General features: G+C 44.4%; 1 protein-coding gene and 1 pseudogene across 6 annotated transcripts in view; both read right to left on the bottom strand.

Moving 5' to 3' along the window:
• DAPK2 (death associated protein kinase 2) overlaps nt 1–17,795 on the bottom strand; it is a 108,509-nt gene that overhangs the window by 65,731 nt on the left and 24,983 nt on the right. The gene's annotated exons all lie outside the window — the stretch shown is intronic.
• On the bottom strand, nt 11,992–12,110 carry LOC111742059 (annotated as a pseudogene).

Below are 17,795 nucleotides of genomic sequence, written 5' to 3'. Positions count from 1 at the left end.
AATGGCTGTGACATTGAAATTGAGAGACATGTCCACACAATAGGTTTCTGAATCAATCTGGGATCAAGCAGACCCGTTAAATTTTTGTCAAAACTCATTTAAAACATTTTTTTAACTTCAACAATCATTGACTCATAGCCATCTTATTTCATTTCACTCCCATCTACTCCCCACCCCCCACTGGGTTATTTTGAAACAAATCATCGGTAAATATTTCAATATATATGTCTAAAAGAGAAGATCTCTTTTTAAAACCATAACCACATTATCTATCATGCTTTAAAGAATAACAATAATTCCTTAATATTATCAATATACAGTAGGTGCCAATATTTTTCCTATTGTGTCATAAAGGTTTTTTTACAGTTTGTCAAATCAAAATCCAAATAAAGTCCATACATTGTATAGGTCTCTTTTAATCCACAGCTTTTGCTCCCTTCTCTCCCCACACCCTGCAATTCATTTACTGAAAATACTAGATCTTTTGACCTATAGAGTTTCTCGCAGTCTGGATTTTGCTGATTGTACCCCCATCGTGTTATTTAACATCTTCCCTTGTCCCCTATATTTCTTGTAAATTGGTAGTTGGATATAGAGGCTGATCAGTTTCAGGTCTGAGTTTGTGGCAAAACTCCATAGGTGGTGCTATGTGCTTCTATCAGGAGGTACATACAAGTTATAGCAGCTTTAATGATCAATGCCTAGATTCATTCATTCAACAGGGTGGTTCATTTTTTTAAAAGTCATCATCGTCATCCTTGACTTGCCTCATGCTGAGTAATACCTTTGTCTGAATGGGACAGCTTTGCTTAGACCAGTAGAATGTTGAGGATTTTGAGCTCCTTAGTGAGATATAGACTTTCAAAGCTGTTAGCGCCCCATTTGCATGGGGTTGAGGGGGGTGTCTCTTCTAGGCTTCAACAGAATCCGCTGGCTGGCTTGGTGGGGAATCCCCCTCAGCTTTCATCACAACAATCAGGTTGGGGGCACCAAAGTTTGGCAGTGGGCTTACTCACAGATTCTGGGGCACACACAAAAACACGCTGAGCATGTGAAAACTGCCTCCTGAGTCATCTAGGGACACAACCCAAGGATCCTATAACTCTGAGAGCCACACCCTCCCTTTTAGCAGCCACAGTTGTCCTTTGACCTCACATTCTTGGCTTCAGGGCCAAAATCAGTGATGACTTCTCTTGAAACATTAATTCCTTCTACTCCCATAGCTCCTTTTAGATTAGGGTTTTCATGAGCTTTCAAAACACTCTTACCTAATCCTCTTAGTGCTTAAGTAAAGAAGGTGACTAACAGAGAGTCCCACTCCCCAAGCAGGGAGACTGCGCCTAAAGAATTCGGTTGGTCAACCTGCTGTCCTGCTCTGGCCTAAAGTAGGCACTTAAAGGTGCAAGATCTTGCCTTTAACAAGACAAAGATATGCCTTCTGAGTAAATCCAATACCCACCCCCGAGGAATCTTCCTACCAGTAGTGTTGGGGAAGCCAGGAGGCTCTCAGCAGGAGGAATGTCCACTCAGCTCACAGCGAATCATCCTGCCTTGATTTTCCCAAAGAGCAGCAATTTCAAATATTTTGTTGCATTCTTAGGCTTTGTGTGTGAGGCCATGTGTTCTCATTAGGGGTTCAGTAGATACAGTCACCACAGATATTGAAACAAGAGAAGAAACAGTATCTTCTCTTGACCTAAATCCTAACTGATGGTCCAGGAATACTGCGAGCCTTGCAGTTCAGGTGCTGAAGAAGATGTGGAAAGGGATGCCTGGAACGACCTAGAAGGTGAGAGGACAGTCGTGTCCCTCCCAAGATGTGAATATGCTTGTACCAATCTTCCCAGAGTCCCTCAAGCTTGAAGTCAACAGCAAATACTAGGAGACAGGAGGGAAAAGAAACAAGGAACTATGTTTTCCACAAAGGGGGGAAGGTGAACACAAGGACTAGATCCAGGAATAGAACCAGACCCACCAGTGTCACACTGGCCAGGCCATCTCTTGGCATCCCATCATTCCCAAGAAGGCTTTAGGACCAACCTCCACTGAGTGGTCTCAGTCCACCACACTGATCCACCCAGCTTCCCCTGGCTAGCCCTGATCCCTCTGCCGACATAGCAGCACCTGCCACTGAGATCTGTACCAACCTGAATAGTGACACATGTACCTTTTGCCAGTTTACTAAAAACAGGCCAAAGGCAGAAAATCTACCTTTGCCATCAGAGCCAGGGAGCAGAAGACACCAAAAATATCTCTCCTCATATTACGTCAGGGTCTATATAATATATGTCAGCCCCTGCCACCTCCAGATAAGAATATGCAGTCCTAGCGTTATACCAGTACTCTGAAGAGAAGCCACAAACTTCCCCTAACAGGGCAGAACCAACCAAGGCAAGTTGTCCAAGATCCACCAGTACATAATACAATTTAGCAAATCTCATTGAACCATGCAAATAAAGGGAACTTCTCACCAACACTCTCAATTTACAGATGAAGATACTTGGGCCCAGCAAAGCAAATGAATTTGCCCAAGTCCCCGATTCTCCCAGGCAGTGACAGATCCTGGACCAGACAAGTCTCCTGAGAGCCAACTCAGTCCTCTTTCCTCTCCACCCGGTCTCATGTTTCAGACAGCTCAGACTTGGCGCCTACTCGGGGAAGGCCTGGCAGCTAGGAGAGAAGAAAGCCAAGTCCAGATTACATCAGTCTCACAGGTAGCCAAGAAGGAAGTGAAGACTATTCTACTCTCCCACTCACAGGCAGTCCTGCTCCAGGAAGCCACTGAAAATGCAAGGAGGCTAATCTCGCTCGGAAAAATCTCTATTGGCAACAGGGAGGGGAGAAAGCCAAAAGACAGTGGTGGGCCCTTCCTCACATCATCATGATCATCACCAGACAACTCCTTCTCACATAACCGCCCCCACCTCCAAAGATGGGAATGTATAAGATCTCCTCACCCTGTAATCTGGCCCCAAATTTCAGCACCCCAAATCTTTCCTCCCTCTCCTATCATGGCAACCTGTCCCCTTCTCACACTGCCCAAGATGTCTACCTCTTCTCACCTCCAATGAGAGCTTTCCTTCCTAAATGGGCCAGTTGGAAGCCCCCCTCCTCCAGGAAGTCTTCTTAGCCTCCTCAAACTTCTACTCTGATCTGCTAGCCCTGGAGGAGTTAGTGCTGGGAAGAAAGGCAGAGTTCCCCTGCTGGAGAGCATCCGCTTACTCAGCAGAGATTCCTCACAACTCACTGAGACGGATCTCTGATGGCCTCCTATAGTTACCTAATTTCTGCAATTTGTTACTGAAAAAAGGGACCAAGAGTCCTATTTTTTGGCACATTAAACAGCTTGGAGCACGCAACAGTGTTTGATAGATGTCATTTAGCCCTACATATTAAGGACCATACAACCCGAATGTCCACCGACTGATGCATGGATAAATAAAATGTGTTATATCCATATAATGAAATATTATTTGGTGATTATAAGGAATGAAGTACTGGTACATGCTACAATGTGGATGAGCCTTGGAAGGTGGTGCTATGTGCTTCTATCAGGAGGTACATACAAGTAATAGCAGCTTTAATGATCAATGCCTAGATTCATTCATTCAACAGGGTGGTTCATTTTTTTAAAAGTCATCATCATCATCCTTGACTTGCCTCATGCTGATTAATACCTTTGTCTGAATGGGACAGCTTTGCTTAGACCAGTAGAATGTTGAGGATTTTGAGCTCCTTAGTGAGATATAGACTTTCAAAGCTGTTAGCGCCCCATTTGCATGGGGTTGAGGGGGGTGTCTCTTCTAGGCTTCAACAGAATCCGCTGGCTGGCTTGGTGGGGAATCCCCCTCAGCTTTCATCACAACAATCAGGTTGGGGGCACCAAAGTTTGGCAGTGGGCTTACTCACAGATTCTGGGGCACACACAAAAACACGCTGAGCATGTGAAAACTGCCTCCTGAGTCATCTAGGGACACAACCCAAGGATCCTATAACTCTGAGAGCCACACCCTCCCTTTTAGCAGCCACAGTTGTCCTTTGACCTCACATTCTTGGCTTCAGGGCCAAAATCAGTGATGACTTCTCTTGAAACATTAATTCCTTCTACTCCCATAGCTCCTTTTAGATTAGGGTTTTCATGAGCTTTCAAAACACTCTTACCTAATCCTCTTAGTGCTTAAGTAAAGAAGGTGACTAACAGAGAGTCCCACTCCCCAAGCAGGGAGACTGCGCCTAAAGAATTCGGTTGGTCAACCTGCTGTCCTGCTCTGGCCTAAAGTAGGCACTTAAAGGTGCAAGATCTTGCCTTTAACAAGACAAAGATATGCCTTCTGAGTAAATCCAATACCCACCCCCGAGGAATCTTCCTACCAGTAGTGTTGGGGAAGCCAGGAGGCTCTCAGCAGGAGGAATGTCCACTCAGCTCACAGCGAATCATCCTGCCTTGATTTTCCCAAAGAGCAGCAATTTCAAATATTTTGTTGCATTCTTAGGCTTTGTGTGTGAGGCCATGTGTTCTCATTAGGGGTTCAGTAGATACAGTCACCACAGATATTGAAACAAGAGAAGAAACAGTATCTTCTCTTGACCTAAATCCTAACTGATGGTCCAGGAATACTGCGAGCCTTGCAGTTCAGGTGCTGAAGAAGATGTGGAAAGGGATGCCTGGAACGACCTAGAAGGTGAGAGGACAGTCGTGTCCCTCCCAAGATGTGAATATGCTTGTACCAATCTTCCCAGAGTCCCTCAAGCTTGAAGTCAACAGCAAATACTAGGAGACAGGAGGGAAAAGAAACAAGGAACTATGTTTTCCACAAAGGGGGGAAGGTGAACACAAGGACTAGATCCAGGAATAGAACCAGACCCACCAGTGTCACACTGGCCAGGCCATCTCTTGGCATCCCATCATTCCCAAGAAGGCTTTAGGACCAACCTCCACTGAGTGGTCTCAGTCCACCACACTGATCCACCCAGCTTCCCCTGGCTAGCCCTGATCCCTCTGCCGACATAGCAGCACCTGCCACTGAGATCTGTACCAACCTGAATAGTGACACATGTACCTTTTGCCAGTTTACTAAAAACAGGCCAAAGGCAGAAAATCTACCTTTGCCATCAGAGCCAGGGAGCAGAAGACACCAAAAATATCTCTCCTCATATTACGTCAGGGTCTATATAATATATGTCAGCCCCTGCCACCTCCAGATAAGAATATGCAGTCCTAGCGTTATACCAGTACTCTGAAGAGAAGCCACAAACTTCCCCTAACAGGGCAGAACCAACCAAGGCAAGTTGTCCAAGATCCACCAGTACATAATACAATTTAGCAAATCTCATTGAACCATGCAAATAAAGGGAACTTCTCACCAACACTCTCAATTTACAGATGAAGATACTTGGGCCCAGCAAAGCAAATGAATTTGCCCAAGTCCCCTATTCTCCCAGGCAGTGACAGATCCTGGACCAGACAAGTCTCCTGAGAGCCAACTCAGTCCTCTTTCCTCTCCACCCGGTCTCATGTTTCAGACAGCTCAGACTTGGCGCCTACTCGGGGAAGGCCTGGCAGCTAGGAGAGAAGAAAGCCAAGTCCAGATTACATCAGTCTCACAGGTAGCCAAGAAGGAAGTGAAGACTATTCTACTCTCCCACTCACAGGCAGTCCTGCTCCAGGAAGCCACTGAAAATGCAAGGAGGCTAATCTCGCTCGGAAAAATCTCTATTGGCAACAGGGAGGGGAGAAAGCCAAAAGACTTGTGGTGGGCCCTTCCTCACATCATCATGATCATCACCAGACAACTCCTTCTCACATAACCGCCCCCACCTCCAAAGATGGGAATGTATAAGATCTCCTCACCCTGTAATCTGGCCCCAAATTTCAGCGCCCCAAATCTTTCCTCCCTCTCCTATCATGGCAACCTGTCCCCTTCTCACACTGCCCAAGATGTCTACCTCTTCTCACCTCCAATGAGAGCTTTCCTTCCTAAATGGGCCAGTTGGAAGCCCCCCTCCTCCAGGAAGTCTTCTTAGCCTCCTCAAACTTCTACTCTGATCTGCTGCTAGCCCTGGAGGAGTTAGTGCTGGGAAGAAAGGCAGAGTTCCCCTGCTGGAGAGCATCCGCTTACTCAGCAGAGATTCCTCACAACTCACTGAGACGGATCTCTGATGGCCTCCTATAGTTACCTAATTTCTGCAATTTGTTACTGAAAAAAGGGACCAAGAGTCCTATTTTTTGGCACATTAAACAGCTTGGAGCACGCAACAGTGTTTGATAGATGTCATTTAGCCCTACATATTAAGGACCATACAACCCGAATGTCCACCGACTGATGCATGGATAAATAAAATGTGTTATATCCATATAATGAAATATTATTTGGTGATTATAAGGAATGAAGTACTGGTACATGCTACAATGTGGATGAGCCTTGGAAACATTGTGCTAAGTGAAAGACGCCAGCCATAAAGCACCATATATTGCATGATTCTATTTATATAAAGTGACCAGACTAAGCAAATCCATGAATATAAAGGTAGATTGTGGTTACCTAGAGCTAGAGGGATTGAGGGAAATGGGGAGTAACTGTTAATGGGTATGAGGTTTCTTTCTGGGGGTGATAAAATGTTCTAAAATTGATTTCAGCAATGACACACTCTGAATATACTAAAACCATTGACTTGTACACTATAAACAATATAAAAAAAGAATAACCATAAAAATGCTCATACATGCTTTTCCTTGGTGATGTCAATTGTGCCTTAATGTATAGGTCCTTTAGAAAACACTTCTACATATATTGGCCCTAGGTCATATCTCAACACCCTGCACAATCAATATGATCACCATAATATAGACTAGGAAGTTGAGGCTCAGAGAATTAAGGTCACATAGCCAACCAGCCACAGATCTGGAACTTAAAATCAGATGATCTGAGTCTAAGTGCGGGTTCTTTGGAAATGTAACCTATGGAGAGACTTTGAAAGAAAGAACATAGCTCCATAGACAAGGAAAAACTGAAAACAAACTAAACATCCTCCACTAAGCAACTGTGATGACCATTAGTTGTTCTAGATGCAATAGAAGATTACAAACATTAAAATGATAAACAAGAGCACCATGTGTTATAAAATAATGCTAAGTGAACATGTGCAAATGGTACATACAGTTTGATTACAATTTTTGTTTTCTTTTAAGTATATTCATGTGGCCAAAAAAATAGTAGAGAACGCAGACGCAAAAAAGTGTTAGGATAACGAATAGCTGAGTGAAAGCTTTTCTTTTAAAATCTCCTGTGCTATTTTGAGAGAGAGAGTAAAACACTTGAATGGATACCACCAACCAGCACAACAAAGCACTATAATTATCCAATCAGGGGTGAACTCAAAGTGGGGGTCAGCAGTCTCCATAACACAGGCCACTGGGCTGCAGGGTCACCAAGGGCCTTAGTGTCAATGAGGAGCAAAGACAGGGCTTCTTTTTTAATCTGCAAATATAAGACCTCCTCTTTGTCAAAAGGAGCTCTAGAAAGTCGGCCAGAATTTATTCCGTCACTTCTGATCTTTTCCTTTGAAATGTTCATTATGTCCTGGACACGAGGCCCTCTTATTTCTACCTCTGATGCACATTTTACTGAAATCCTCTCTTTATATATTCCTCTTCCTCGCTAGACTGTGAGGTCCTCAGGCAGAGCCCATAATCACCCACCCTTGTACCCTCAGGCATCTAATACATTGCTTGACACAGTAGGCCTGAATATATGTTTTCTGAATGGAATTGTCTAGACTCTCATCATACCTTCCACACTCTTGAGCTAGACTTTTACAGACGAATAATACACTTAGCACCATCTCCTGATCAGCATTCCTGCCCAAAGTCTGCCACCCATACTCCAGTCCACGCCACACATCTGATGTCATTACGTTCTCCTCTGCTCAAGACCGGTTTTCCCCTTCCTATCAAGGCTGAGTGCCTCAGCCAGGCCCCCCGGGCCCTTTCATCACCTGGCCCCATGCTACTTGCCCAATTCTCTGGCTTCCCAGCAGGCACAGCCCAACACACTCACTCCCACCTCCAGGCATCTACCAGTCCTGTTTGCCTATCCTGAGATACCTTCTGCCTACTCAAATCCTACTTCTGCTTACATTCAAGTTCCAACTCCTCCTGAAAGCTTTCCCTGACCATGCCAGCCCCCAGGGATCCTTGCCTCTGAATATGTCAGCTTCCAAAATTGAATACACTTAACTTATGTTTTTTCCCCTGTGTTTGTCTTTTACCCACCCCAAAACTAGATTAATCTTCTTAAGGGCAGGGCTATGTCTTACGCGCCATCAGTGTAACCCACCGCACCCACTGTAAGACAGGCACTCTGGAGAAGCTCGAGACTTACTGGTGGTTAGGTCTGAAAATCTGAAAAAGAGCCACAGTTAGTAATGATAGAAGTATTTTTCAGGTGGAAGAGAGGCTTGTTCTAGGCAGCTGACACAGTTGGGGCATTGGTAGAGGGGTTCATAAAAGGGGCTTAGACATTTAAATCTATGCCACTGAAATTTAGGCTAGCTCTCTCTAGCATCCGAAGGTATCAACCAGTGCTTCTCACAGTGTGCCCCCCAGACCAGTAGCACCAGCATCACCTTGGAGCTTGTTAGAGATGCAAATTCTCAGGCCCCACTCTAGACCTACTGAATCAGAAACTCTGGGGATGGGGCTCAGCATCTGTGGTTTAACGAGCCCTCCAGGTTATTCCAATGTCCACTAACGTTTGAGAACCACTAGTGTAAACACAAGAGGAATAGCCTCATATACCAGAAAGAGCAGTTCCTTCCACCTCCAAAGACTGCCTGTGGATATAATTTTTAACTTATGTCTTCCTATTTCCTATTACTATTACTACTACCACTACTGCTGCTATTATTACTATTACTATTACTATTACTACTGAAACTGTAGTTAGGAAAATAGACAAAGAATACTAAGCAATTGATAATTATTATTCATACTAGTAGTAGTAGTATTGTTAGAACGACTAGTACTACTACTATTACGAGAAGGAACTGAGTAGTAGTACTAGCAGCAGTAGTAATAACAACAATTATTGACTCTCTGCCTATTTTCCTAACTATAGATTCCAGGACAAAGAGTTTGAGTGGAAAACAAAATCTATGTGGCATAGAGTAGAGGCATTTTTGACCCTTTCAACACGGCAATGTTCCCTATTTGTCTCTCACTCAGTCTTAAGCCAGTGATTTCTCACCACTCCCTAACCTCAGAGGACAACTTCAGGCAAAGGCTCCACGTGCCTTCTCAATCATCTTATTTCTCGGTTTGGACTTTAATCACTCTAAGCCCCTATAGGAGGTTTTAGTCTCTAATTTGTGTACCAGTCCCACCTTTGAAAATATCGGTTAGGTCTGCTGGCATCTCCAGTTTTATCCTGTCCCTGAGGACAAGCTTCACGTTCTTTCATTCTTTAGCACCTGTCCCCATCTGCGGATCACTGGGTGGGCTGGGTTTGTATGAGGAGCAACAGCCCAGTTTCCCTTAACCTTGTTTATAAACTGTAGATGCTTGTCCTGACCCCATCAGACTGAATGTACAAGAATGCTCATTGCAGTAACAACTTAAATGTCTATCAAGGACGCTGCTTAAGTTCCTTATGGTACATCCATAATAGGTGGTCTATGCAGCTGTTAAAAAGAACATCACACGCACACGCACACACACACACACACACACACACACACACACACACACACACACACTGATATAGGAAAAAGCACGAGATTAAAAAATCAAATTGCAGAACAACATTCTGAACCCATCTACGTGTATAGTCTGATCTCACCTACATTTTAAAAAATACAGAATATGCATATGTGGTTGTATATACATAAACAATTTCTGGAAGGAAATACATAGAAACTTGTTAATAGTCACTTCTGAGGATTGGGCCTAGAGAGGTTCAGGAAGATGGGAGGGAACTTTTTAATGCACTATTTGTCTTTTTATTAGTTTTCTTTTCCAACTATAAATGTTAAACATGATCAGGTTAAAAATCAATCTGGAACATCACATGAGAGATAAATATATTTACAGAGGGAATGACAGAGAAAAATGTTCACCCTGTAATATAATTTGGGAAACCAAGATATAATTGGTATCTTCGGTGTGATCATAATGTCAAACAGACAAAACAGGACAACGCACAGAAGCAAGACCATGACACAGCCCCTAACAGTCTAGTACCTCTAAGGAGGCCTGAGGCCCCTGCCACCCCCCACCGCCAGACAATCCACAAGATGGCAACCACATCCTTAAGGACCTAATCATTCCAAAGCCAGAGTGCAGGAAGCAGTCACAGTAACATTGCAGATGTCCTGTAAAGTGAGACAGGTCCTGCTCCCTCAACCTGAGGGAGTTCCAAGATTAAATAAGCCTGCTTAACTCCACCTGAGGGCTGACACCTTGTTCTTGTTTACTGAGATCTGAAGCTGGGAGCCACAAGTTGGAAGACATTAGGTGAATCTGTGCAATCTTAAAAGGCCAGAAACTAACAGCTTAAACTACACTAGGTGCCTTTAAGACTTGGTAATTGGTCAGAAAAATGAAACCAGGAGGGAGGCTTCCAAGGAGCTGAGATGTCTCTGATTACCTTGCAGCAGCCCTATGGAAACAAATACCTTAAGAAAACAGAAGGATTGGCTGGGAGAAGGGGCAAGAATTTAAAAGTAAAGAACCGGAGGGCTAGAAGGTGCTGAGATACCATCGGCTCAGCTCCTGCATTGCCAGAGAAGGAACTGAGGCCCAGATAAGAATGCATTCCTTCTAAAATGACTGCAGACCCGGGAAGGAGGGTGCTATTAAGTGACCAGAGTTATAGGTTTACTAGCCGTGACTGGGAAAGCAGGCTAGATTTGAGAAATTACTCATTCTGGCAAAATACAGTTGGCTGCCCATCACATAGAAGCCACAGGAAACAAGGGCCCAGTCCCTGTAAGTGTTCCAGCCTCACATGAATAAATCATGATGCCATTGTGAGCAGATAGAAATCTCTGCTTCAGGACTAATTAGTCATTTCACTTAGCAAATCCTCGACCTTCTTTGGGTGTGGCTGGCAGCATTGCCAGACAGAAACACCTTCCCGCTAGGGTGCTGGGCCTGAAGGTGCGGCTGCCTGAGTCCTCCCTGAGGTTGCTGGACATGGATCAAGTGTTTATTCATGTCCTTTTCCTCTAACAAGGCTCTAAGATGACCTTCCTCCATTCCATAGAACCTGACCCTCAGGAAGTGGGGTTATCCCTTATACTGCTAACAGAGAAAAATGTGGGCCACTGTGTAGTCTGTGTTTTTTGAAGAATACCACCTGAGGAGGCAGCAGTGCTGAAGGCAGAAGTGAAGGAGTGGGTAACGCTGACCTACTTCAGGCACAGGGAGAACCTTCATGTTGGTCCAGGCCCTGCCCTTATCAGATGCCTTCCTTCAGAGACCTGAGAGCTGTTGGGACAATCACGCAACGTTCAACCTGAAAGGGAGCTTTGAGATGAAGAAAGAGTGAAGACAGGAAATATGTATATGGTGTCACTTTAACTGTGCTGCTAAAATTATTAATATCATGAAGGTTGAGACATGAGGAAAGACTATTCTTGTTCTAACTAGCCTGGGAACTTAAACTTTTTGAACTTCTTGGTCCTGTCTCAATGCCTAGAAATACATTGGACCTCCAGATCACCTTCTGATTACCTACTGAAGGACTCACATTTCCAGACCACCTGACATCCATTATCTAGACTGCCTGACATCTGACTGGTAACTGTTCTGGACCAATCCTAGGGCTAAGAATGCAGGATGGATTATTCTCAAGAATGCACTTTTCACTATAAGAACTCTTAACTTCTCTTTCTTCTTTAGAACACTTGGTTTTTTTTCTAGTTGTGTTCCCTTGAATAAATCTTTATCATTTCTTTTATTATCATTTCTTTCATTCTTTTTTCTTTTTTTTACGCCTACAGCACCCAGTCTTCCTAGATGGTCTCCCATCCAAGTACTAACCAGGCTCGACCCTGCTTAGCTTCCAAGATCAGACGAGATTGGGCGTGTTCAGGGTGGCATGGCCATAGATTCATTTATTTCTTTATCATTTATTTTCATTCAACAAAGAGTACCTAATAGTCCAACATTCTGGTTTTCTAGAGGAAGAAATGAGAACCCAGAAAGTGAAAGCGAGTGACTTGTTCAAAGCCACCTGATAATTTATGAATAAGTCTCCCAATTCCTGGGTTTTTATTTTTCCTTTGGAAAACCATAACATCAGACTATTAGATACTTTCAAGCGTCCATTTCAGGTTGAACGTTGTGTCTCAACAGCTCTTGAGTCTCTGAAGGAGACCGCAGTTCCTAGATGAGACCAGGTATCCAGAAACATTTTCCTATGCCAGGTGAGCAGCCAATGTAGCACCAACAGGTATTTATCAAAGACCACATGCAAGTACCACAGGGGATCTTACATCTAATTGAAAAAAACAGACCTGATCCTGAAGAAAAGTAATTACTATTAAATAAAAATAAGACATGCCACAGTTGAGGGAGGAGAGAGCAATTACCAAAGAAGCAAGAGGCATAGAGTAAGGGAGAATCATAAGAGGTGGCAGGCAGGGAAGGATGGGGAGATCTGACCAGAGTGACAGAGCAGATCTCTGCCGGGTGGTAAGTCAGGGAGAGGTGGCAGGAGAGGGTACTGCATGGTCAGGGACCTGTGCCAGCTACAGTCTGGCAGGAGACAAACAGTCTGGCTGACCCACGGGGCCCTGCCATAACACACTCTCTCCTGCCTATGCCATGTGGGACAAAACCAGCATGTTCCAGGTAGGAATTACTACTCTGAAGCTCACAAACAGCTAATCCTTGGGCTCTCCAAGCTCTTTATACAAAAGCCTCCCTTGCAAGTCTATGGGGCGGCGGGGCAAGACTCACTTAACTATAAGGCTCACTGGCTGTTTGGGGAGGCTTTAGCACAGGATCCAGGCTGCAGTGAGGGCATTGACCCCAAAAGTCTCAGGCAACTCCAGGAAGAAAAAGGAATGTCAGGTATAGTGGGTCGAATAGTGGCCCCCAGTAAGATATGTCCATGTCTTAACCTCCAGAACCTGAGAATGTGACCTTACTTGAAAAAGGGGTCTTTCAGGATGTACCTAATTTAAGGATCTTGAGACGAGATCATTCTGAATTACCTGGGTGGGCAGCTATCATAAGAGAGAGGCAGAGGAAGATTTGACAGAAAAAGAAGGCACACAGAGACACACAAGGGAGAAGGTGATATGAAGACAGAAGCAGAGATTGGAGGGATGCTTCTACCAGCCAAGGAATGCCATGGATTACCACAGCCACCACGAACTAGGTTAGAGGCATGAAACTGATTCTCCCTTGAAGCCTCCAGAAGAAACCAACTCTGCTGACACCTTGATTTCAGACTTCTAGTCTTCACAACTGTGAGGGAATATGTGTTATTTTAAACCACCTCGTTTGTGACAATTTGTGACGGCAACCCCAGTAACTAATTCGGCAGAGATAGGAGATGGAAAAGCAGGTTTGGGGCTTTCAGGAGTTCTAAGAGGTGTCACTCATCTTTGTGTAACAGGAGTCATGAGGCTTGTGGTAGCAGAACCCTCCCAGGAGGGTGTCCAAGAGGACAAAGCAGCCTCTGGCTCCTGAGGACTTCAGGCCATCTGGATGCAGGGCCTTTGAACAGAAGCCCACCCCCGTCCACCCTGCTCTCTCATCAGACATCAGCTGCCACCAGCAGGGTCCACAGGCTCTTAAAGATTATCTGTCGAGAGCTACGGTCCTGTCCACCCACCTCAGCCCCTTCTACATCTGACCCTCTTTATCCATGAGCTTCCCAAAGTGACTGGACAATCTTTCTCTAGCAAGTTCCTCAGATTCCATTATCATAGAAAAGCAGTGTGATTCAGTGGAAAGTGTTCTGGCTTTGAAGTCAAGCATACCTATACTTTAATCCCAGGGTGACTTGGAATACGAGTGATTTGCCCTACCTCTCTGAGCTTCAGTTTTCTCATCTGTAAAGTGGGGTCAATAATTGCCGTCTCATAGGGTTACTATGGTAATTAGAAATGGCACATGTGAAATGCTCAGCTTATGGCCTGGTATACAACAGGAAGGCAATAAATAGTAGCAATTATCACCACCATTATTTACATGAATAATAAAGTCTTTCTGGAACACTGGCCTGAGCCCACCTTGTTTTCATTGCTGTGGTAGATATAAAGAGATCCACTACCGGGGGCTGTCCTCAAGGGTTCTGACTCAGCAGAGAGGTGGTGAGCACCTAATGTGTGCCCTCTTCTTATTCGCCTTCAAGTCCCTTCTTCCTGGACACTAGCTGTGACCTCAGTCCCCTATATACCTCCAATGGGCACCCAATAAATATTTGTTTTGTGAATAAAGAATAAACGACGTTGAGTGAGTCATCAAAACTCTTGAAATGTCAGTTTTCTAACCTGTAAAATGGGGCTAATAGCATCTACCTACCCTGCTGCCTCACAGCAAATAGAGACAGCAGCCTTAGAAGGCCAGAGAGGCAAAGCCCCACACAAAGCCCCAAACTGTACCTTGAAGGTTGTCCCGTCTTCTACAGAGGTTAGCCCTGCTGGGTCCAGGACAGTTGCAGTGAAGTCTTGCGTCCATATAGCCTGCATTCCAGGACATGGGTAGGTCCACATCTTAAACTGGTTGCAAACTTCCCTGCCTTTCTTAGTCCAGAGTCAGAAAAATTGTCTCAACTTCTGACACTCTCTTCCTAGCTAATCTCTGTGAGCCTCAGTTTTCTCATGTAAAAGGGGGTTAATTGCCCCTATCTACCTAGAAACGCAGCTGTGAGAATTGAATGAAATAATGTATCTGAATGTGCTTTGTAACCTAGGTTCTATACAAACGTAGGAACACAGACTCCTGGGCCAGAAGGAGAGTATACAAATGCCACTGCTCCTTTCAATTTTGGTAATTTTGAAAACTTCTCCATCAAATTTCAAAATCCTATATGTGTTTGCCAGGAAACCAAAAATATTCTAGCCACAACTCAGGAGAACCACAAGATAAGCCATTTCCATAACGGGTATTGCTGGGCTTCAATCAACTCAGCTGCTTGGGCCAAAAATATAGTTTTTTTAAAAACACCACAGACCACAATTCAGCCACTCCCCCAAATCACACATCTTTTCTCCTAAGAAAATAGTGGAAACCAACTTTAACTGATGAAATCCAATTCTGAGGCATTCATTTTCAAAAGCCAGGCCTTCCCCAGTGATGGGGGCAGACACAGCATTCTCCAGTTATTTTGCAAGTAGAGAGAGTTTCAGTGGAGGTGGGCGAGCAAGTGAGGCTCCTGGCTAGTTCCAAGGGCTGTGAGGACTAGATCTGTCAGCCCAAAGAGGCAATCGCTGCCTCAGACTCAGAAATTTGCTCTACTAATCCAGCTAAACACTGGCTGTTTTAATTAATCAAGTACAAAGAAGGCCTACAGACCATTTTCTCTTCACCCACAGGCTTCGATGCAGCAACCTCAGGCTCCAAATCCCCGCTGCCCAACAAATGCCCTCCCCATTGCACAAGGAGTCCGAAGATGAAGGGCCCTCCAGGATGGACAGAAGGAGCCTCAAAGGAGGCCCACTTGTCCTATGGTTCTCATGGCCTCCCTGTGCCTGCTGGGTTGCCCCAGAAGACCAGACACACCCAGTCCTGAGTTCAGGGCTGATCCACCAGGATCTCACCTGCAGCTACTCATCCATGTTTCACACTTGGGGCTGCTTCTTCCTCCAAAGACCATCGGTCCTGGATAGAGGCTGCACGCATCTTGTTTGTTAGTTCAGACTCCCTCAGAGGTTTCTGTCTCTAGGGTAAAACCCTAAATCGCTTGAGAGATAGCCCAATGTGGTGGGATGAACAAATGCTTTGCAGTCTGGCCAACAGGGGTTTGAACTCAGGACCTGCTGCTGACTGGCTCTGGAGCTTTGGAGAGGTGACTCTCCTGGCCCTGGTTTCTTCATCCCTAAAACATAGCTAATGCCAAGCACCTTAAGTTTTATAAAGATTAGTAATAGTATAGGGAAGGCTCCTGATATATGGTTGGCACTAAATCAGTGGTAATTATTATTATAATGGCACTCCCACCCCATGCTCATGCTCCAAATTCTAAGGCCTAGCCCTGCCTCCATACCTTTGGCTCACATGTAACCACTTATCAGAGTGACTTGTTCTCAGACCTGCCCATTTCTGGGCCAAGCCAGGCCTGGCCACTGTGAACTGGAGTACAGGGCTGGAAAACAGAAAGCACTCAAAGCAGTAAGTATTTGTTTACTTAGAAAAAAATCCTGAAATCTCAAGCAATTTGAATTTTTCCCACCACATTTTTTTCTTTCATGAGTACAAATCAATAAGTAAACACTTAAATTAGGGTTTATTTAGAAGAGTAACTTCTCTCATATAAATATTTCTTTTAATAGCTATGTTACTATACAATGTCCACTAGGAAAAATGCAATGAGCTGAGGGACCTGAAAAATTCTGAAAGTTCAGACTCTTCAAAGAAAAATATTTATTTCTAATACATTGATTACAAATGTAATATGTGATAACTATAGACAGTGTAGAAATAGAAAAAGCATATGAAAAAATCAAATTAGTGGCAATTTCACCATCTCTAGATAATGTTTCGGTGTATTTCCTTCCAGTCTTTTTTTCTATGTACCTTCAGGGTATAAAAATCCATTTGTTTAAAAACCAACAGAAGACTAAGCTTGCCAGCCAGTGCTGATAGGGCAGCAGTTGTGGATTGCCTATGAAAGCTTCCTTGTCCTGTTTTCCATTCTCCCCACCCCCAAACAACTTATTTGTTGGTGACACACCTACACATTGCATAACTACATCTTGTTTTATCAGGGCCTGGTGAACTTCTACCCTTTGAGTGAATTAACATAGTCATCTCTGCTTTCCATTTTTATGCCACAGAGTCAATATTTACTAGCTGTGTTGCTAAAACAGGCCCTGGGCACAAACTCGGTGCTAAGTGTCCCTGCCTAATGTCAAAACACAGTCTCAGTGGCACCAGAGGCTTTACTGTGCCATGGGCCACAGCACCAGGTGAGTGATTCCTGCCCTGACTGAGCAGGTAGGCTCTGGCCCAGCAAGGATGCTTCACATAATCACAAAGTCCAGGAAGCTAGTGCTGGAAGACACTTAAATGTTAATAGATGGGAACACTGAAGCCCTGTGGGGGCTTAGGACTTGCCTAAGCACGTGTAGCTCTAGAATCAAAGCCTGAACTCCTGCACTCCCACACCAGCACCCTCTCATTTTACCGTCTTGTCGAATACATTAATATGGAGAAACAACTAAGATGGCAATTAGGGACAGAACCCATTTCGTCAGGCCTGGAAATTGGACAAGTGCGGCTCTGAGACGGTCAATTTCACAGAGGAGTCTCCCCAAGATAGGCCTGGTCTCTTACAGTAATGATTAAGGTGATATCATAGCATCATCAATTATTATGCCTCTTGCTGGAAATCATTCATTCATTCATTCATTCATCTCTTTGTGTGAGAAATTTTTATTGAGCACAGCCATGGGAAGGCATTACTTGCTTCACCAAAGCAGTACCACGTTGCCCACCTCTTCTAGGAAGGATTGCTTTGCAATTGTCAAGAGACAGACCCATCAGGTATCCCCAAGGAAGTCTAAGACTTAAAGGAAAATATCTACAGGAAGGAAATACAGGAGAATTATGATTTAAGGGT

This window comes from Pteropus vampyrus, unplaced genomic scaffold (genome assembly GCF_000151845.1).
Source record: "Pteropus vampyrus isolate Shadow unplaced genomic scaffold, Pvam_2.0 Scaffold85, whole genome shotgun sequence".
NCBI classification, from domain to species: domain Eukaryota; kingdom Metazoa; phylum Chordata; class Mammalia; order Chiroptera; family Pteropodidae; genus Pteropus; species Pteropus vampyrus.
Note: the sequence above shows the minus strand (reverse complement) of the source record. Positions and strands in the feature narration are given on the sequence as shown.